At 41.3% G+C, this 23,131-nt stretch overlaps 1 protein-coding gene across 3 annotated transcripts in view; it reads left to right on the top strand.

Annotated features, from left to right (window-relative positions):
* The window catches only part of LOC131692650 (leucine-rich repeat neuronal protein 3), an 816,296-nt gene that overhangs the window by 24,600 nt on the left and 768,565 nt on the right, over positions 1 to 23,131 (top strand). The gene's annotated exons all lie outside the window — the stretch shown is intronic.

The following is a 23,131-nucleotide window of genomic DNA, read 5'->3' as shown; positions in this document are numbered from 1 at the left end:
GGGATTTGTAGACTTTGCCAGTGATGAGAAAACCCGTGGCGACGGACATTGTATTTGAAGGTACGGATATCCTGACTGCCGTTTAGGTCTGTAGGTCGAGTACATCGGACACGTTTTGAGTCAGCTAGCTCGCTTCCCTTCCCGTATTAGGGATAAATAGAACCTTCCCTTGAAAGGTCTCAGGCCGGGCAAACCTTCATCTGGTGGGTGGTCTCTCAATTAGAGAGTGGCGCTTAAATCACCCACTTAACAGCGGGGAGCGGTTCGGCTGGCCAGTTACAAACGTACACAAGGACTCCCGTATCTTCCCCAGGAAATATGGGAATTGCTTTTTGGGCTTCATCGCACGAAGAGCCTCGATGGAGCTGAGGCTGTCCGAAATGATGAAGTAGTGATCTGTGGGCAGAGTGTCGATGATCCCAAGGGTGTACTGAATTGCAGCTAACTCTGCGACGTAAACTGAAGCGGGATCATTGAGCTTGAATGAAGCGGTGATAGTATTGTTGAAGATACCGAAGCCAGTGGACCCATCGAGATTTGATCCGTCAGTGTAGAACATTTTGTCACAGTCGACTTCTCGGAATTTATTATAAAATATATTGGGGATCACTTGCGGGCGTATATGGTCCGGGATTCCACGAATCTCTTCCTTCATGGATGTGTCGAAGAATACAGTAGAATCAGAAGTATCTAGGAAACGAACACGGTTGGGAGTATATGAAGAAGGGTTAATGTTCTGTGCCATGTAGTTGAAGTACAAGGCCACAAATCGGGTTTGAGAATTAAGCTCGACGAGCCTCTCGAAGTTTTCAATCACCAACGGGTTCAGAATGTCGCATCGGATGAGCAATCGATATGAGAGTTCCCAAAATCGATTTTTTAGCGGAAGAACGCCCGCCAGCACTTCGAGACTCATCGTATGGGTCGAGTGCATGCAACCCAAGGCAATGCGCAAGCAACGATACTGGATTCTCTCCAGTTTGATGAAGTGTATGTTCGCAGCGGAGCGGAAAATGAAACACCCGTACTCCATCACCGACAATATCGTTGTTTGGTACAACCTGATCAGGTCTCCTGGGTGGGCACCCCACCATGTTCCAGTTATTGTTCGGAGAAAATTGATCCTTTGTTGGCATTTCTGTTTCAGATACCTAATGTGACATCCCCAGGTACCTTTAGAGTCGAACCATACCCCGAGATATTTAAATGTGAAAACCTGATTGATCGTTACACCCATTAATAGAAGCTGGAGTTGCGCCGGCTCACGCTTCCTAGAAAAAACAACCAACTCAGTTTTCTCCGTGGAGAACTCAATACCCAGCTGAAGAGCCCAAGCAGACAAATTGTCCAAGGTATTTTGTAATGGTCCTTGCAAGTCGGCAGCTTTGGGCCCTGTAACAGAGACCACCCCGTCGTCTGCAAGTTGCCTTAGCGTGCATGAATTGGCAAGACAATCGTCAATGTCATTCACGTAGAAATTGTAGAGCAGGGGACTTAGACATGAGCCCTGGGGAAGACCCATGTAGCTAAATCGCGATGTTGTTAAATCACCATGCGAAAAGTGCATGTGCTTTTCAGACAACAGGTTTAGCAAAAAGTTATTTAAAATTGGCGAAAGACCATGCTGGTGCAGCTTCTCTGACAGAATGTTGATAGAAACTGAGTCAAAAGCCCCCTTAATATCCAATAAGACTGATGCCATCTGCTCTTTGTTAGCATAGGCCATTTGGATTTCTGTAGAAAGCAACGCAAGGCAATCGTTCGTCCCTTTGCCTTTGCGGAAGCCAAATTGTGTATCTGACAGTAAGCCATTTGCTTCAACCCAATTGTCGAGGCAAAACAAGATCATTTTCTCGAATAACTTCCGAATACAGGACAGCATTGCAATCGGCCGATACGAGTTGTGGTCGGAGGCTGGTTTTCCTGGTTTTTGGATGGCGATGACCTTCACTTGCCTCCATTCATAAGGGACAATGTTACCCTCAAGAAACTTGTTAAATAAATTCAACAAGCGCCTTTTTGCAGTGTCAGGCAGATTCTTCAGTAAGTTGAATTTGATTCTGTCTAACCCTGGGGTGTTATTGTTGCACGATAAGAGAGCAAGTGAGAACTCCACCATCGAAAACGGTGTTTCGTTCGCGGTATCGTGAGGAGACGCGGCGCGGCACGTTTTCTGTACCGGGACAGAGTCCGGACAGATCTTCTTGGCGAAAGCGAATATCCAACGGTTTGAATATTCCACGTTCTCGTTGGTACTATTACGGTTACGCATACGTCGAGCCGTACCCCAAAGAGTGCTCATCGCTGTTTCTCTCGTTAACCCGTCGACGAACCGGCGCCAATAACTGCGTTTTTTGGCTTTCATTAGACTCTTCATTCGCCTTTCTAACGACGCGTACTGTAGATAGCTAGCGGGTAACCCGTCTTCCCGGAAGGCCTTATATGCAGTGGACTTTTCCGCGTACAGCTATGAGCACTCTTTATCCCACCACAGGGTGGGAGACCGTCCATGGGTATTCGCGCTGGGTACTGGTTTAGTCTGAGCTTGATTCGCACTGTCGAGAATCAAGCCAGCCAAAAACCTGTACTCTTCCTCCGGAGGAAGTTCTTGAGTGGATTCGATTTTAACGGATATCGCGGTCGCGTAACTCTTCCAATCAATGTTCCGTGTGAGGTCATACGAGACATTGATTGTTTCCGATGGTCTTGAACCGTTAGCAATTGAAATCACGATAGGCAAATGATCGCTACCGTGGGGATCAGGGATCACCTTCCACCTGCAATCTAACTGTAGCGATGTCGAGCATAGCGATAAATCCAACGCGCTTGCGCGTGTTGGTGGTGTAGGAATCCGCGTCATTTCTCCCGTGTTTAAGATGGTCATGTTGAAATTGTCGCAAAGATCTTGGATTAATGTTGATCTATTATCATCATGAAGACAGCCCCATACCGTACCGTGCGAGTTAAAGTCTCCCAGAACTAGCCGCGGTGCCGGTAAGGATTCCGTGATATTACAAAGCGTTCGGTGCCCTACCGAGGCTCTAGGAGGAATGTAGATGGAAGCAATGCAAAGGTCTTTACCTTTGATTAGAACTTGACAAGCGACAATTTCAATGCCTGGTGTCGAAGGGAGGTTAATTCGGTTGAAAGAATAGAACTTTTTGATCCCCAAAAGTACTCCTCCATAAGGGTTTTCTCGATCCAGACGGATTATATTAAAGTCGTGGAAGTTGAGATTTATATCGGAAGTTAACCAAGTTTCACATAATGCGAAAACATCACATTTTAAACTGTTTAGTAAGAATTTGAAGGAATCGATTTTCGGGAGGATACTTCTGCAATTCCACTGTAGGACAGTGATCGAATCAGTGACCTCGTTTGATGACTTAGCCATCGAAGGATACGATCGCTGCAAGGAGGGGCCATTTAGCAGTCAACTGTTTCAAAAATGTTTGCACCATAGGGAGAAAATGTATCAGAATGCTTTTAAGAGGATCAGTAACATTGAAAGCTGTGAAAATTAAGTCCACTATGTCAGAAAATTTCATTAGTCCGCTACTGGACTGAGTATTTGTTTGAAAAAAGGGAACACTTGGGGTTTTTGGCGTCCCTGGAAGTGGTGGATACTCCTTGTTAGAATTAAAATTTCCAAGTCCTGGAGCAAATTGCTTCGGCTTTAGTGCATCACTTCCGTTGGATTTATTGATTGTAGTTGGCGCACTCTGAGTGGACGACACCTTGGCACCCTTACGAGGCAATCTAGGGGAAGCTTGATTTTTCCTCTTCCTGGACTCCCCTGGGTTAACCAAAGATGTTCCCTCTTGTGGGTCGTCAGATTCTTGCTCAACGCCAGCCAAAAGAGCAAAGGAATTTTCGGAAGGGACATATGGCGAAGCATTCTTAAGAATTTCTGCATAAGAGCGCTTCGAGCGTTCCTTAAGGGAGCGCTTAATTTTATCCCCGCGCTGTTTGTACGCGGGGCATGATTTAAGATCATGCGGAAGGCCCCCGCAGTAAATACACTTCTCAGTTTCTCCACTGCAAGCGTCATCCTCATGTTCTCCCTCGCATTTGCCGCACCTTTTCTTATTGCCACAATAGGTGGCTGTGTGGCCCAGCTGCTTGCAATTGCTGCAGTTCATGACCCGCGGTACAAACAGGCGAACCGGTAGACGAACCTTATCCAGGAGGACATAGTTGGGGAGGGAAGACCCGGAGAAAGTCACCCGAATCGAGTCTGACAATGAATAAGTTGTCTTATTATTCTCAGTTTTTGCTGAATACAATTGCTTGCATTCCAGAATCTTCACATGTTCAAGTGAGGGGTCCTTAAAGCAACCAACTCCATACTTCAACACGTCTTCGCACTTCAAACCCGGTTCGGCAACGACCCCGTCGATCTCCACTGCCAAACAAGGTATATACACCTTAAATTGCTTTGTAAAGCGCTCGCTGCGAGCAATCTGGTTTGCCTGGTCGAGGTCATTCACTAATATGCGTATCTTATTAGCTCTAACACGTGTTATCTGAGCTACGGCCGGGTAGTTAGCAGTCAGCTCCCGTGAGATCTCTAAAATATTAAGCGATTTCGTAATGGGCCGGAAATAGACCACCCAGGGCCCAGTTGAACTGGGTGGGTATGTTTTAATACGAGGAGGACTGGGGGAATCAGGGGAGGGAGTAATTTCGGGTTTATCCGGTATATCCATGGGAATATCATTCCCATCCAATGGTACTTCGCCCTCTGCCATTTAGGCACGAGGATAGCACGTGGTGTAAACGAGAGATGAAACTTATATTCAGGGGAAAGGGATCTAAGAAGTAGCGACAGATCGGGGGAAAGGGAAATGAGAAAAAAAAGATACTTGGCTTATATAGCGGCTTGTCCGGTTATTGAACTATTCACTTCACCAACCTAGGCACCGGCGAACAAAGCCTGCCGCAAACAATGACTGGCCTTCACAATGTATATATTTATATTGATCCACTCTATGCACAGCACAAGAAAACGATCTGCTTCGATCGAGAGTTCAGACGATTGTGAAAAATGTATATGTTCACTTCTCTTTGTCAAAGTAAGTTTGATATGAGATGTTAACATTCATATGCTTCCTAGTAGGACAATGATCCAACTAGCGCAGGCCCAAATGAAAACGGTTCAGTTAAAAAGTGATCAACCTGCGAATCAAGACTGTAGCAAGCTCGTCAGACTCCCGATCTTTCTTATTTCCAGTGAATTTACGAGAAGGAAGTAAAAAATGTTTATTGTAGAAAAACTTACAGCACGCAAGTGAATTGCGCATAGCTATCAGGGTAGGGTAGCGTTACCCAACTAACAATTTTACTAGATATTGGCTTGAACAGTTACTGTTCAGCTTATTCTCTCGGAGTAAACCCACGTAGCATTTCTAGTTTTATTGCACACTATAAGTACAATCTATGTTTTAAGAGGGGCTTCAAGAGTACCACAAAACTTTAAATGTTACTAGGGAAGGATTGTTCAGCTTTCATCGTGTGTTGGGTTGGCAGTTGTGCGATTGATTTCGGATTTTCAAATCCGAACGATGTAAAATTTAGTCATCGTTCCACAAGTTGTTGTAGTTTGTTTAGATCTTGCACGCGGTTTCCTTTTTCTCTGTGATGAAGCATTTTCGGTATCGCTCCAATAGCGCCGCTTTTTTCTTGAGATGTTACATTCGTTCATGCTTTTGTCGCAGTTGTAATCTTGTCGTTTTGGGTTGTTTTATTCGAATTTGTGTAGCTTTGAATGTTACGGTTGTGTTCGTTTTCCATGTTCTTTGCTTCTTCGTTGGTGTGTGTAAATGGAGCCTACGAAAAAATCTTTTATCCAGTTCCATCATATCAGAAATGTACTGATATAGTTCAAAAGGCCAATTCAGTAAGTTTTATTTTGCGTAATCGAACACACTTCATCTGACAACGTTTGGATTAGTGTTGTCGCCTATATGGATGGCGATATATTTAATAGAACACCTACAGGATCTAGCGCTTGTTACTTCAAGTAACAAAAACAATTTTAATCTTCCGGAAATCGCGCAGCCCACAGAGTGCATAGTGTGCTGAAATTTAGTCGAAATCGTCATAGAGTTTCAGGCGATTGCCTTAATGTAGATAATGACGCGACTGCCTGTTGTACGGAAATTTGCAAGCTGAATTGAGTGTGTATGGACTTTAGTTAAGAGGTGTCAAATAATCGAAATAAATAAAAGAATAGAAAAAGTTTTAAAACTGAAAATTCTTGCACACCTTTCAAAACACAATCTGAGGTAATTCAAACACGAAACTTTCGTAGCTGCGTATGATTGATATTTGATATTTTGGCTCTATTTTGCGGGTATGCTTTATTAAGGTTTCAATTTTTATAAATTCAACTTTTAATTTAATTTAGTTGAATTTGAATATACCTAAGAGACTCAACCGTAGCTTTTATTTTCCCAGCCAGGTGAGTGAAAAGCAAAACTCTAAGCTAGAAAAAATTATTGTTAAAGAACCGATTATCGTAGATCTACCAATTTCAGTGGCATATAAACAAATCGTAGGTTCCACTTCCGCTAATAGATTAGAGGGATTTAACTAAGTAGTAGTGATTACTTTTTTAAATGTCACAGGGGAGACAACTATCGCTCGGATTCATCAAATCCCTCGATAAAATTCGACGAACTCACCAACAATGGCATGACTTTTTTAAACATGGAAGCAGTTCTATTGCAAGCTACCGTATAACACATTTTTCCAAATATTTTTCGAAAGTTCCAGATTTCGATTCAAAATACTGGACAACGCTGGTTCCAGCTGAAACGAATCTGAAACGGATCCACCAGTGCAGTGTAGAGAACAATTCAGGAATAAAAACACAATAACACAGCTACGCGCTTCTAAAGTGTAATAAAACTCGCACTAGATTCCATTTTGTTCAACAAGAAAATACCTACCGGAACTCCCGTGTTTACAGCTGGAAACCAATCGATACACATTTTCCCTTCATCTTCTCGTTCTGATTTCAATCCCACTTGATAGCATAAGCTGATCTCAATCAATCTCACGCACAGAAACAGCACCTTACCGGTCAGAAAGCTGAGAAAGCGCAATTAATCATCCCATCAGGAGCATTCTCGATCACTGAAACAAAGAATTCCCTCCGGCCCGGAGCGAAATCTGCGCTCGGCACAGCAAGACGGCAAGATAGGCAAACCGGCAGTAGGCAGAAGGCAACCATCGGAGGCGCGAATAATAATTGGCAGTAATTGTTTGATATTAATTTCTGTTAATAATTCATCATTAGTTGTGTGGCATGCCTTTGTACCGATGGTGTAGCCAACCAGCAGAGCACACACAAACGGAGCAAGGCGCGGGGTGCTTGCGTGTGTTCCCACTTTGTTCACATCTTCCTAATAACAGAACACTGCCCGTACCCCCGCGGAGACTGGGTAGAGGTGGCTGAGACCATAAAAGAATACCATTAATTGACGCCAATGATGAATTGAGGTTCGGTTCGAAACCTTCTGGAACGGGACCGAGGATGCGAGCTACTTGCCTTCGTACCACGTAGTCAGAGTGAGTGCGGGTGAAAATTCGACCAAGTCTCGTTACGCTTGACCGGGTGGGTAGCGATGAACTGATTAATCAGTGTAATCCGTTTCGGAGCACAGCAGATTCGAGGGTTTAGATTAGGAATTAAGACGTTCGGTTTGATTGAAACGAATCGCAGCCTGTTGGGGTGGAACTGAGTCGGATTCGAACGAATTAATTTCAGCTTTGATGGGAGGTATTTGTCGCAGGAATAAATTGGTAGTACAATCAATTGTCACTTGCCGTTTTCAATGGTCGATAATGCTCGGGTCCGGTGGTCGATTCCGATGCTCTTGACCGCCATGAATTTCTCTACGGTGTTGAAATGAATTATTTTAATTTATTGAACACCATTTAATCGAATCGTTTTCTTCAATTGCCTTCGAGACGAAAACATCGAGTGTCGTACTATGGTAGCATTCCTTCACCCCATCATCAATGAAGAATGAGTAAATCAACCCATATGCAGTGAACGTAGCCACAGAAGCCAATTTTGCACCATTCCGCTAGTCGCAGCAGTCACCGCGATTGGTTTGTCATATGCTTGAACCAAACAAGGACGGGTGGTATGTATAGGTACCGCGCAGAACGGGGTATCGCTTTGGTTTCCTTAGATGTCAAGCGTTTTAATGAACGAAAGTGACATGTATGGGCGGATAATTAGAGACCGAGTGAGGTCTAAATATGTTGGCTGTCGTGTGTACCGAATGAACGGTCAGCAATGATGGGATATTGGAAGTGACGCTTAGATTGACTCGTTCGATTGGTTGTTAGTTAATTGTGATTACTGTGGGGCAGGCTGGGGAAACACAGTTTTGTGGGATAGAGTAATATTGTGCACACTGCGCACTGGGCAGTGCCTTATCGGCATATTGCATGAGATGTGCTTTGAACGATCACTCTTTCAGATGGAATCCAGTGGAGAAAATCAATATACTTGATTTGGACATGTGATGTTATTTTTGAGATAGAGCTGCGTTAATGTTGGACTTGCTTCTTGACTAAAGTACTAAACCAATAATATATCAATAGATAACTTCTCTTATACTATAACAGCTTTTATTAATTTAATCTGAAACATGTCTTTGCTTTACTCAGTTACACGATATCTAATCACAAAACATTAACATTTGCTTGTTACATTTCCTCCATGACTTGGACTAACAAGGGAATCACATTTCAAACCCTATCGCTTTAAACCATTTTTCTCTTTTTCTTCCCACTTCAAAGTGCTCCAGCATGACAAGTGAAAACATCTGCGCAATCCGCCTGAAGACACACGCCTGTGACAATCCATCGGTACGTTAACCCGACTTTCCTTCTCGTCCGCCCCGCCCAAGTATGTAGGTACGGAGATAGTAGAAGGAAAGCAAAACAAAACTGTCCTCTACTGCCACCAAGCCATCATAGTGGAAACTTTTTTCCTTGCTTTATGTAATGCCATGCTAAAAGGTCATTAAAAGACTTGAAACGATAGCGGATAGTTCATTCGCTGTCGGTAGGTTCCCGGGGCAATTAAAGTAGAACACACTTCATCTTCTCGCTTATCAAGTGGCTGTCGACCCTTGAGAGAGGAGCAGTGGCAGCGGCAGCAGCCACCAACCACTCCGTAATCAGGAAGAAAACTTAACGGCTCGTTATCGGATTGATATTTCAGAAAAAAAAACGAAACAAAAACCCACACATGATCTGTTGACATGTCAAACGACACTAATCAGCATGGTTTCAAATTAACATACCACCAATTTGTTATACAAGTTGGGGTTTTTGGAAATTGGATGACAACGTGATTAGGTATATCGTGGCTTGCTTTAATTGGAGCTTTCCTAAGAAATCTAACCGCACGGATGGGGAGACAAGAGTCGTGTCTGATTTCACTCACCACCACAAACTTTAGCTCCAATCCAGTATGTGGTCATTCCTTCCCACTGACATCGTTCATAATCGTCAGATGCCCTGCGTGCCCTGTCAAAACAATGTTCGAACTAATGTGGGTGCTGGGTGGTCTGCTAGCGTGGGGAAGGAGGTATAAAAGTAGAAAGAATGGTCCGGCTAAACCTTGATCTTGGTACCAGTTTTCCCGGCGATGCTCAGCTGGTTGGGTGAAGTCTTTTAAGGGTTAATGGGTGGCAAAGCTGGCAGTAGTGGATTACAAAGCATTTTCTCGGCTCTGGCCAAGAATCTTGGTCAAAGTTTTTCCTCGTAATGCGCAGACCTACACACAGACACACATATAACCCGCACCCAATCAACTTGGGTTGGAGGTGGGTGGGTCAGAAGCCATAACTTCACAACGGAAGGCAAGTTGAGAGACGAGCGTAGAACGCCGTCTGCTGGCTGGTGTTCGATGAAGCATGTAGCGGCCAACAAAAGAACTTGTTTTGACAGTTTTCCCCCACCAGCGTTGCCATCAGTTTTCAGATGCTGCTGTCCGCTACCACGAATGAGTGGTGTGTATGTGGGTGATGGGTTCATTGCAGCAAAAGGCTGAGCTAAAGAGTTGCTCGTTGGTTGTTCTCGGGTTTCTTGGAAAAATTGGGCAGCACAAGCGGCCGAGCAGGTTTTGTGGGGGTGAGGATTTGGCAGCCCCACAAGGAAAATAATTGGATTTCATCAATTATTTTCGCCCATGGAGGACTCTGATGTGGATACGCATGGGGGTATGTTCAAGTTGGGTCGTGATGAAAGAAATTTTTTTTATGGAAACCACTAATAGGTTGTTGCTTTGATTTTATTTATGAGGGGAGTACTGGTTTCAAACCGATGTAACACAATGATGTTAGGTTCAAATAAAACATTTCTGCAAAGTTTAAGATTTGTCAGAAACTTTCAGCGCTGAAACTTACATGCATGTGACGAATTTCGCGCCAAATCGTATTCAGAGTTGGCAGCACCCTGTCAGATTTTAATGAAACTTTCTGTACATGAAGACTTTGTCACAAAAAGCCACTTTACATAATTTGTTTTTCCAAAAATGATCTAGACTGTCTTTTGAAAAGGGACAAACTTTTTTACCAATTTTTTTTTAAACGGCTATAGTTTAAAAATGACAAATCCTACAAAAAAATGTTGCAGGAGTGATTTTCACAAAAGTAGTCAAATTTTCGAATAAAAATATTGAAAAAAATCTTCATTGACTCCTACACTGAAAAAATCGATTTCAAATTTCATTTTTGATTTGGATGAAATTTTGTTCCAAGATAACTAGTTATTTTTCCTACCTACCGTCAAAAATTCAAGTTGGGCACTTTCAAGGAAAAAAAGTTGTTTGAAAAAAACTTTTCCTTGTTCACACTGATTTGTTTTCTTCGGTGCATTTTTATCGAAAACTAAACCAATGAAAGTCATAATCATCGCAGACTCCAATAAAACTTGTTTTGTAAGATGTTGTCTAATTTAGCAACAAGGCATATTTTTATTAAGGAGTTAACTACTTTTTCATTTTTCGTAAAATCGAATTTTTTATATTGCTTTATCTGAAAGTACAACTCCTTGAGAATGTTTTGCCAAATTTTTTTAGAGATCCGAGAAATAGATCGAATGTTACAGCGCTTCCTAGTGCGCTTCGTCTACCAAGAACAGTGGTAATTTTAAATTTTAAACTCGATTATCTCGAAATGTCGTTTTACTAAAAATGGTTTTTCCGTGATCACGATTACCGAAAAACTACTTAATCAATTTTATTAAATTTTTTTTTTTCATTCCTTTACGTAAATTCAAACTTTCTTGGCATTTTTAACATTAAAAGGTATGTAACTCCTTAATCGAAAATCCCATTAATAAGAGTTTATGTCATTAAACAAATATTCCATTATTACTTCTTTATTTTCTTGTTTAGTGCTGAGGAAGAATCAGAGAAAGAAATTACCACCACAACATTATGTATTGAATTTTACATAATTATTTATTTATTTTTATATATAACATTTGTCTTAAAACTATCTTCATGCATGCTATTTTGTATTATTTTTATACAAGGAAAATATTTTTGGTTCATCTTCTGAATTAGAATACCTTTTCGTCTCTACTACTCCACTAGGAATAGGCACAAAACTGTGGAGTTTTTGAGTTCCAGATATTGTTTTGGAGTTATTATACAGCTCTTCGAGTTCTTCTGACATTTTGTTGTACTGTTCAGTGAATATGTAGCAGACAATTAATTTTGTGATATTTTTATCAGTTTGTTGAACTGCCCAGTTATATCACTATCGGGGTGTTGTTATGGTATTTCTATAGTCGCGAGCAGGACTGGCTCTTTTTGCCATTCGCTTGAGAGTGCCACCAATGGCATCACAGGGTCCTTTTCCATGCCATTCTGCGCTTAACTCATACTTTGACTGGAATCTACACAAGCTTGCGAAGTTTTTTTTATTTTTGTATTGTGCTGCTGCTCCATCAGACATAAAATAAATTTTAGAAATTTATCAGTTTTGAGAGGAACAAATGAACAACAGTCTTCAAGTCTTCCAGCCTTCCAGTCTTCCAGCCTTCCAGTTTTCCAGTCTTCCAGTCTTCCTGTCTTCCAGTCTCCTCCAGTCTCTTCCAGTCTCTTCCAGTCTCTTCCAGTCTCTTCCAGTCTCTTCCAGTCTCTTCCAGTCTCTTCCAGTCTCTTCCAGTCTCTTCCAGTCTCTTCCAGTCTCTTCCAGTCTCTTCCAGTCTCCTCCAGTCTCTTCCAGTCTCTTCCAGTCCCTTCCAGTCTCTTCCAGTCTCTTCCAGTCTCTTCCAGTCTCTTCCAGTCTCTTCCAGTCTCTTCCAGTTCTTCCAGTCTCTTCCAGTCTCTTCCAGTCTCTTGGAAAAATGGAAGAGACTGGAAGAGCTCTTCCAGTCTCTTCCAGTCTCTTCCAGTCTCTTCCAGTCTCTTCCAGTCTATTCCAGTGCCTTCCAGTCTCTTCCAGTCTCTTCCAGTCTCTTCCAGTCTCTTCCAGTCTCTTCCAGTCTCTTCCAGTCTCTTCCAGTCTCTTCCAGTCTCTTCCAGTCTCTTCCAGTCTCTTCCAGTCTCTTCCAGTCTCTTCCAGTCTCTTCCAGTCTCTTCCAGTCTCTTCCAGTCTCTTCCAGTCTCCTCCAGTCTCTTCCAGTCTCTTCCAGTCTCTTCCAGTCCCTTCCAGTCTCTTCCAGTCTCTTCCAGTCTCTTCCAGTCTCCTCCAGTCTCTTCCAGTCTCTTCCAGTCTCTTCCAGTCTCTTCCAGTCTCTTCCAGTCTCTTCCAGTCTCTTCCAGTCTATTCCAGTGCCTTCCAGTCTCTTCCAGTCTCTTCCAGTCTCCTCCAGTCTCTTCCAGTCTCTTCCAGTCTCTTCCAGTCTCTTCCAGTCTCTTCCAGTCTCTTCCAGTCTCTTCCAGTCTCTTCCAGTCTCTTCCAGTCTCTTCCAGTCTCTTCCAGTCTCTTCCAGTCTCTTCCAGTCTCTTCCAGTCTCTTCCAGTCTCTTCCAGTCTCTTCCAATCTCTTCCAGTGCCTCCCAGTCTCTTCCAGTCTCTTCCAGTCTCTTCCAGTCTCTTCCAGTCTCTTCCAGTCTCTTCCAGTCTCTTCCAGTCTCTTCCAGTCTCTTCCAGTCTCTTCCAGTGCCTTCCAGTGCCTTCCAGTCTCTTCCAGTCTCTTCCAGTCTCTTCCAGTCTTTTCCAGTCTCTTCCAGTCTCTTCCAGTCTCTTCCAGTCTCTTCCAGTCTGTTCCAGTCTCTTTCAGTCTCTTCCAGTCTCTTCCAGTCTCTTCCAGTCTCTTCCAGTCTTTTCCAGTGCCTTCCAGTCTCTTCCAGTCTCTTCCAGTCTCTTCCAGTCTCTTCCAGTCTCTTCCAGTCTCTTCCAGTCTCTTCCAGTCTCTTCCAGTCTCTTCCAGTCTCTTCCAGTCTATTCCAGTGCCTTCCAGTCTCTTCCAGTCTCTTCCAGTCTCTTCCAGTCTCTTCCAGTGCCTTCCAGTCTCTTCCAGTCTCTTCCAGTCTCTTCCAGTCTCTTCCAGTGCCTTCCAGTCTCTTCCAGTCTCTTCCAGTCTCTTCCAGTCTCTTCCAGTCTCTTCCAGTGCCTTCCAGTCTCTTCCAATCTCTTCCAGTCTTCCAGTCAAGTTTGTTATGAATATATATCAAATTCGTTACTGATACTTTTTGCATATACCAGGCAACTAGCAGCTGGGAAAATGGATTCTGAGATGATTATGACTTTCATTGGTTTAATTTTCGATAAAAATACACTGAAAAAAATCAGTTTTAAAAGTATCAAACTTGAGTTTTTGACGGTAGGTAGGGAACATAATTTCCTACCTTGGAATAAAATTTCATCCAAATCAAAAATGGTTTTTTTTTTGTAAATCGACTTTAAATTTCTAAAATCGATTTTTTTCAGTGTAGGAGTCAATGAAGAATTTTTTCAATATTTGTATTCGAAAATTTGACTAATTTTGTGAAAATCACCCCTGCAACATTTTTTGTAGGACTTGTCATTTTTAGACAATAGCCGTTTTAAAAAAATTGCTAAAGAAAAGTTTGGCCCTTTTCAAAAGACAGTCTAGATCATTTTTGAAAAAACAAAGTATGCAAAGTGGCTTTTTGTGACAAATTTTTTATGTACAGAAAGTTTCATTAAAATCTGAGAGGGTGCTGCCAACATTTGTTCGAGTTGGCGCGAAATTCGTCATGTTTAACAGCAAGTTTAAGCACTAGCACTATACTATACTATATTAACTATCTACTTTTGTATAGACATATTTTAAAAAATTGGTCCGTTGTAATTTAATGACGATGTACAGTGGGTAGAAAAGGTTACAAGGTGACTTTCTTACTCTGATTATTTACTTTCTTCTACTGTAAGTGCAAGTAAGCCATCAATTGCGGTTCCTTTTCTTCTCAACAAATCCTGACCACGTACGCCCCACACGGACAGAAATTGGTAGACCAATGCGATATGAAATATGTTTTAACACTCTTTATGATGGAAATTGGCAAAAATCCATCATTGTTTATGAACGGCTCTATTTTAATTATTTAGTAAGTCATGGATTGAGTATAAAGTTCGTCTCAAAAGCTTGCTTAATTTTAATTCAATAACAGTATTTCCGTAAAGGATACTTCTATGTTGGAAAGCTACTTAACCCCGTCTTCGTAGCTTTCCAACAAGAATGGCATGGCAAATCCACGTGAAATGCCTCGTGCATGTATAAGTGCGAATAGTGCTATTGACGCATGCCTTATATCCGACCTCACATCTCGTGATATTTGTACTGCCAAGGTCAATATGACTGTTGACAAGATAAACAAGAAATACGTCTATTGTTCAGCATATTTTCCGCATAATGAACCGTCATCTTCTGATGATTTCAAAAGGAATGTATCGTGCTGTAACAAAAATGGGTTTCCCTTCAATATCGGTGGTGATGCAAAAGCCCATCACATAATTTGGAGCAGCCAGGAACCAATTTGAGAGGCACCGAATTGATGGAATACTTAATTCAAATTTGCACATACTTAATGTAGAAAATTGCTCAACATTTGTACGACCTGGCAGAGAAGAGGTGTTAGATATAACTCTCTGCACTCACAGTATTACACATGAGTTGGTAAACTAGCTCGTACCAAGCGAGCTTGAACCGTCGTTATCTGATCATAAGTGCATCGTCTTTGATTATTTATACGTCTCGTACATCGTTATCGTCAAATATCGCAATCCCAACACTACGAACTGGAACCTCTAGGAAGAGCGGTTGGCAAATATATAGGTTTCATGGATATCTTCCGACGATTTTTTCTTCAAGTGTCTTCATGGATAAAACTAACTCAAAAATAATAACAGCATACCAAAAGGCTTGTCCACTTCAAGTTATGCCTGCTCAAAGTGGTGGAATACCGAAGTTGTTCGACTCAAAAAATGGGTAGAAGAGCTGGGAATCGCAGGCGAAGGGACGGCTCGGAGGCATTTAAGTTGGCTGTTAGCTTAGGCGAGCACCCGCTGCATGCAATGCAAAATATATATCAGCGGGAGTAGTGTTACTCTATTACACAAATCTGTCTACAACATTTAAAAAGATTTTTTCGCAAAAGCAATCAAATTCAGGAGTTTTTCTTGATATTGAAGGTGCTTTTTACAAAGTGTTTTTCGAATCCATTTTGGAAGCCGCCTAAGGTCATGGAATACATTCATATATCACAAACTGGATGCACGCAATGCTTAGCAACCGGCATCAGTGTTCATCGTTAAGGGGTTATATACAAAGTTGGAACTCAAAAAACTGAAAAAAAATTATTGAATATTCTGAAAGTACATACTTTTGAAAATATCTGTGCGAAATTTCATCCAGATCGGAGCACAAGAGTTCAAACTACAGCCTTTCGAAGCGTGCAGGTTCTTCCACGAGTGAAGGTAACACAAAACATTAAACGCAATTATCTCGGAACTATGTTTTTGAAAAGTAGCGTTGCGGTGAACGTGATATCTCAAAAACTATTCATCCGATCTTCATAATTTTTTTTTCAATTGTTTATATTAATATTCTGGTGTACTTAAACGGTTACATTTTCATCCAATTATTTTCGATTCTTTGCAATGAATTTTTGTTTAAAATTTTCTACACCAAAAACTCAATTTTTTGGTCAACATGTTTTTTTTTATCAGAAAATTTTTTTTATTGGGAAACCGATCCGTTCAAGTACACCACAATCCATTTTTCTTCAATAATCTTTTTACTTTTTTGATTTCTGTTGAGCTGTTCGGCTTGGAGAGCGTTCACCGCAAACCTCTGCCAAAAACACGTAACTTCACCAACCTTGAATATTTTTTTAATTCAATCAGTTTTTTTCGAACTTCGATAATACTACTAACGAATTCTTTTTCGCTTTTTCAAATAAAATTTGCATAAAACGCTTTAAAAAAATCACGAACTTCCCTCACTTTTTCGCCACAACTTTGTATATGACCCCTTAAGATAAGTCGAGATAAGGAAACTGAGTGTCTGTTGATGTCCTCGAGGTGGTTTGCTGTCACCACTTCTACGAATCCTTGTCGTCGGTGGCTTGTTGAAGTAATGTAATGACGCAAGTAAACAATTGAAGTTTTATAGCATGCTACAAGTGCAATCTAAATTTTATGAAGGGCTATAAAACTACAAAAAAACATTAATTGTTATTACGGCAGCTTGGGTTTCCGTTATATGGCCGAAAAGATAAATCATTGCATCTACGAAGAACGATGCGTGAAGTTCATATGTTTTTCACATAAAAAGTTGGTTAACCTTAGAACGGTTGTCTGGGGTATATTTGTAACCCAGCGATACTTGTAATTCTCTATTATTCTGGTACAGTTTAATGTGCTAGGACTGCCATAAGGACGAACATTCATACTGCGATCAACTCTCGTAGCCATCGACATCTTCAGCTTAACCGAAATCAATGCGTCTATTTCATCCCGTAATTTTTATTCCTACTGCTTTCTTGACGACAATGTCCTTATACGATTCAATTGAATTCTTTTCCCACTGAACCGATTTCTTGTACCACTGCTTTATTTGGATGCTGATCGAAAATTGGGCACTAGATGATGGGTACAATACATTGTTGCTGACACTCCACCTTGCATAACGTCAAGTTTATTTACTTTTCAGTGACTAAGAAGATCGTTTTGCGACCGCAGCTTCAAATGGCCTACTTGAATATCTATTTTTTCGACAAGCTAATATTAATTATTTTCATAAACTGCTGACTGAAATTGAGTATCGTATTTGGATGCTCCTAATGAATTCACTTAACTTCCCATGATCGCAAATCAGTCCCATAAAGATAGGAAATCCCATAGAAAACGGGACAAATATGCGATCATGGGCAGTTAAGGAACAGTAAATATAATAATAACAAATAAACTGACACCAACTTCTTCTACCCCTTTAAAACATCCTACTAATCTGGTTGAAAATGTTTACTCTTAGAACCCGTTTTTTGCGATTTCCTAACTTTAGTAATATGCCCATTACGTCAATCGCATCGGTCAGTTTGGTTACGCTTCGACCCCCATAGAGTGGCTTACCACCACGATACCAAACTCATCCCATGACTTCCAAATTAGCTCATCTCGGCAGCTATATAAAGACCATCTCCTGTCGACTCTACTCGACTTACGCGCCACAAGCCTAAACGCTGTGGGCCTTCAATTTCATAATCTTGAAATCGTGAAACCGATCAAAAACAACTCCCTTCTCCCCATTTCCGCTCACCCATCCTTTCAACAACAGCAACGCCTCCCGCATTGGTTGCTACAGAGCCAGGTCATATCATTTCGTTGGACTGCTGCCGCCGCCCTATAATATCGGCACGTCAACTCGAGCAACAAGAAACGCGAGTCCCCACGAAGCGGTGCGTCATCAACCCAACTCCAAGAGGCCACGGGACGAAACAAAGCGAAAATCTGTTGACTCACGTTGACCATTCGCGCGGTACCATTCAACGGGGATATCTCTGACACTTGATCGACCATCTCCCGTCGTCACAATCTTCTCGAGCCCGTATGGTTCGGAAAAGTGGGTGATTGAGTCGATCGATGGCGACCGGGCCGAACTTTCATGACCAATATCTCGAACTTGGCGAAGGTATTTCGTCGATGCTTGTTCAATGCGGATCTTTGTCTGTAGCGCACGAGATTCTACGGTCAAGCAACAAGCTTCAAATTTCTCCCTCAAACCTTTTTCGTTGCGAACAAAGATCAAATCAAATCAAATCCAATCAAATTACATTGAGCGAAATTATAGAAGAAGAAAGACCAGCTCTTTTTCGGCCTTTCGGAGAGTTTCATCACGATTTTAGCCCGAACTGGGAGTGAGACATATCATTGCTTTCTTCGTCGGAGACAATGCTGTGGTGCGGCGCAATGCTCCGGTTTGACAAGCAAGAATTTCATGTGATTGTGAGCACAAATTGCACTTCGCCGTCGCCGTCGCCGCCGCCGCGGCTCGAAAAGCCACACAAAAGAAACGAATGTTCACTCAATCAAATCACCTTTTGTGGAATTGTGAGCTGTAGTCAAGTTGATGGAGCTCTGAGTGTGCATGATCAAGCCCACGACTTCGACGTCATCTTTGCCGAGGTTTGTGGCTCGGATTGTTCTAGCTGGTCTAGCCGATAGATCGGCAGATGAGAAAGAGGATGATGATGACGATGGTTGCAGATATTCATGATTCCATAATAAGCCGTTTATTAGCTGCTGTAGGCTGCAGCACTCGGAAAAGTTTGAAACAATAACGCGAAAAAGAATTAACCGTGGAATGCCCGCATTTTTTTCTGTTGCTCCGCGAAGCAGTGCGTACCTACCGGTTCATAAATTGGGCACCAGGCGAGAGCGCCGCCTGGGAGAATAATTCGAGCGCGAAGAAATCCGAATTTGATTAATGATGTTCGTCTCGACGAGTACACCATTCGCGAGATATTTATCTTTATTGAATCATTTCGGGGAACGATTTCTGAGAATTTTTCCCCGTCTGCCTGTGTCCTGCATACCTACTCGGCAGGCGCTCAAATTTAATCGCAGATGAAATTGGAAATGAACTGCGCTCTTCAGCGGTTGACCCCGTAGGGTCAGTCGTGGGGCATAAACTGTGGAGCAGAAGAAAAATGGGTCACGATGCAGTCGAAATATTTTTATGGGAGGTGAAAGGAATTGGTCTTGATTCTCGTGAAAAAATATGATGCCAAATTTCTGACCATGATAACCGTTTCTGCGTGTGAACGGCACAAATAACTGTAACTTATGTTATTTTTCGTTGAAAAACCCCGTGGCAGTGGATTTCGTCGGTGTTGTATGTGGTGGACGCATTCCACTTCACCGGTGTTTTTCGGTGGAAAACAGCAACTAATAAGTCATGGATTTTGTTTCTATATCGTCTCCTCAGTATCTGGTACTGGCTTAACAGCAGATAGACGGTTAATCAAAAAGCGTAACACTGCAGTTTTTTCGATTACTTTCCTATCAACTGTCTTAACCCATTATATCCTAGCGTATGAAATTTCATACGCAGAACTATTCATCGTTTAACGTGTATTTACTGTAGAATTTTGGCATGTAACTGCTTTATTATTGCACTAATGGGATCTTTACACCTCATATTTCATTGTGAAACAAGACTGCTGCCATTTTTTGTAATTTTATTGACATTTTTGAACCGTGTGTAGTAGGGGCAAATGGCGGCTGAAAAGTAAGCAATACATTTAATTAGATTTTATTGTTGGAATTCGTTCAAATAATTCCATTATGTGACAAAACGTTCCCACAGGTATAAAAGAAGTGTTGTCTATCAGAAAATCCGAAGAAATATGTGAAACAACTTAAAATTTGTTGTTTTTATTTAATCGTGCGAAATTTTTTGCACGAGATATTTTCATTCTCAAAACCATTTTAAGTGGCGATTTTATTTTTCCCATAATCTTTGATACATTTTTTTATGGAATTGAAGATATCACTGCATTTGGCTCACTTTTTGAAACCCCTGGGTTATAATGGGTTAATTGGGACGCAGTGCAATTATCTGAGTTATGATGGTTCTTATGTTATTATTTTATTTTTTTATGAAAGCAGGTGTATGGAGCCTTCGGAAGACTCTTACAAAAGGGAGTAAGAGAGTTGTTAGGATTGAATGGAACGATCAAAATTAATGTTCTTGCATGCAGTCTAAGTTAGATTGTATATACGAGCATATTAATAAAAGGATGGTGGTCTTTTTGGTTTGGGTATTCAAAGAATCAGTTTTTTGGATATTTGAAATTAACCTACGTAATGTTCTACAAAGTTCAACAATTCGAAGCAACTTTAGTAAATAAACTAGATTGCTTACTCTGTTGTTGTGAGACGAAAGAAGAAGTAGAATCCAACTTCTATACTTACTAACAAATATCTTCCTGCCGTGATACTTGTGGAGTGCGCAGTAGTATATACGGCCTCTAGCAAAAGCAAGTATCGGACTAACAATGCCTTCCCTTTCCTTCCGCAATCTACGTTCGGGCCTGGCCGGCGCCGGTATTGATCAATAAACACTTTAGGAATACCAGGAGTTGCACATTGAAAGATGTTTCGCTACTCCCAAGCATAGTTATCTACTGGTTCCCTGTGCAACTTCAGCTAGTCCAGATCGATAACGGAGTAGCAGCCAGGGGTGGTCGCACAAGGAAAACTAGAACTAGGCAGGCTCATATGGGCATGATCGAAAGGAAATGTGAAGAATTTTTTGCCTTCTGCAGAGTAGGAGTTGGGCGTTTCACCCAAGTCTACCGCATGGTCTATGGTAGAACATAACTCATCATCATGTTTTACCGCCGGTAGACTTGGGTGAAACGCCCAACTCCTGCTCTGCAGAAGGCAAAAAATTCTTCACATTTCCTTTCGATCATGCCCATATGAGCCTGCCTAGTTCTAGTTTTCCGTTCTAAGTTTATAACTGATTCGCTCTAGAATACCTATCCGTCTTTCAATTTCATTGCTTTCGTTTCTCTTAGTCTCAAATTTGCCGAAAATAGCCAACAAAATCGATACAGTAGAACCTTGCGGCAATTAAAACATAGTAACACTTATCGGTCATGTGTGTCAATTCGTCGTCTTCCACAATTGCTTCCTCTCTGATGGTGCTTGCTGTTTATTCTGAGGTGCTAGATGCTGTTTTTGCTGTTGTTCTTAGTGCGTATAGGATTTGATATTCGCAGAGGAGTTTTTTCAGAAGTTTCTGAGCATGTTTTTTGTAATGTGTCATCTTATCAAAAAAGTAGCTCGTGATATTTTGTCCGTTATATGTGTAAAGAGTCATCTATTTATTATTACAATATTAAGTTTTATTTTCTAGCGTCACGTAGCAAGGAGTGGATCCATCCAACCGCATTAAAAATACCTTTAACCGTTATGCATTGCTTTTGAGGGTATGACGTTCATGATGTAGTAAGCTGGGGCCTGAGGAAGGGCTCTAGAACTTTTAGTACATATTGGAAATGCTAAGATCTGAAAATCGATGTTCGTCCCGAAAATGTGACATAATTTTCAATAACCGTAGCGCTGTTAATTATTGATGGATTTGCGACATTTAATCACCAATCGATTCAAAAAAGCCCAACTTAAATATTTTTTTGCAACTTTATTTTGATATTTCAACTGTAATAAATTGAAAAATCCGTATGATATTGAAAATGCGAGAAAACAAAGTTTTGGTTACGTTTTGTTAGTATCAACAACTTTCATGGATTTTCATGATTCGAATACCAATGGATTCATACAATTCCCTATATATAATTGTTGACAAATTTAGTTGTGTGTTTTAACAGTAAATTATTGAAACATCCGTAAATATATGAAAAGCATGCAAAACACATACAATATTCGCAAATTTGCGAGAGACTTTCCCTAACACAGACCTCATTTCCACACTCCTGAGCGTTGTACAATTTTAATCGTTTGATATAAAAGGATTTTTTCCATAGATTCATTTGACAATTTTACAATTTTAAGTGCTTGATATAAAATATAAAAAGTATTTTGTTTATAGATTTATTTAACACGGCTGAATGCGTTAGCACAACTGAGCCGTGGATCTTTTAAGTTTTTACAATATGTAAAACTAAAAAAAAATACTAAGAACGTCTGTCTGCCAGATCTTGTTAGCGCAGCTTGCTGCTGCGTGCTGAGATCCTTTTCCGTAGCGGTGAAGCATTAGTTGTTTTTCAGTCACAGCCTGGGGGCCATTCAGTCTATCTTCTCTCGCGTTGTCGATCACGTCCATGTCATCATCGGTGCTACTTTCTTACTATTCACGGTCAGAGGTTCTTATTTGTTTCTTATTTTACGGGTCGTTGTTGTAAATTCGTCAGTATTTACTTCTTTATTGGTGATGGTGGTTGTTCGTTTGGGAGCGGTTGTCGTGGTCGTTCATTATTGGTTGATTGGGTCGTTGTTTTTGGTGTATCTTGTGTGTAAATGTTTGTGGCTCCTTGTTAGAGTAGGCTGTAGTAGATGAGTTTTGACTAGTTGTCTCGGCGCATGTTTTTCCGTAGTGGGCTATTTGGTTAAAGAATTGGCATGTTTGGATCATCCCAGGATATGATCAGCGTTGGTTGCTTATAGGTTATGCCATTCTCCGGTGATTTGCATTCGATATCCATGTAAGAAGGTATCCATCTCCACCTTCCACTTCCTGAACTGTGGGTCTTCCATCGATCGAAACTGTATTATCCCGTGGCACGGGTATATTCGTTTCCTTTGGCAGAATCATTCCACTGCGCAGCCAGGACAACGATATAACACTATTTGTGCACTGGATATAGAACAAAACGCTGGCTTGTTCCACAGATGCCTACGCTTTACGCGATGTCAGAAGACAGACTGTGTTGTTCCTTTCTCGACAACACTCAATTTAGAATTGCTGTCTCATGTGCCAACATACAAATGCCCGAGTTTTGCACGATTATGACACATGCTCGTTTGGGAGCTCCCAATCTAGAAAATAGAACTTATGTACGCTAGAAAACAAGTCTCTAGACGCCATATTGTTGACCCCAGTGAGATAAAGGGAGCGCGCTTTTTCCTTCATTTGAACCGTATACTCGAACATTC

This window comes from Topomyia yanbarensis, chromosome 3, assembly GCF_030247195.1.
Source record: "Topomyia yanbarensis strain Yona2022 chromosome 3, ASM3024719v1, whole genome shotgun sequence".
Lineage (NCBI taxonomy): Eukaryota > Metazoa > Arthropoda > Insecta > Diptera > Culicidae > Topomyia > Topomyia yanbarensis.
Note: the sequence above shows the minus strand (reverse complement) of the source record. Positions and strands in the feature narration are given on the sequence as shown.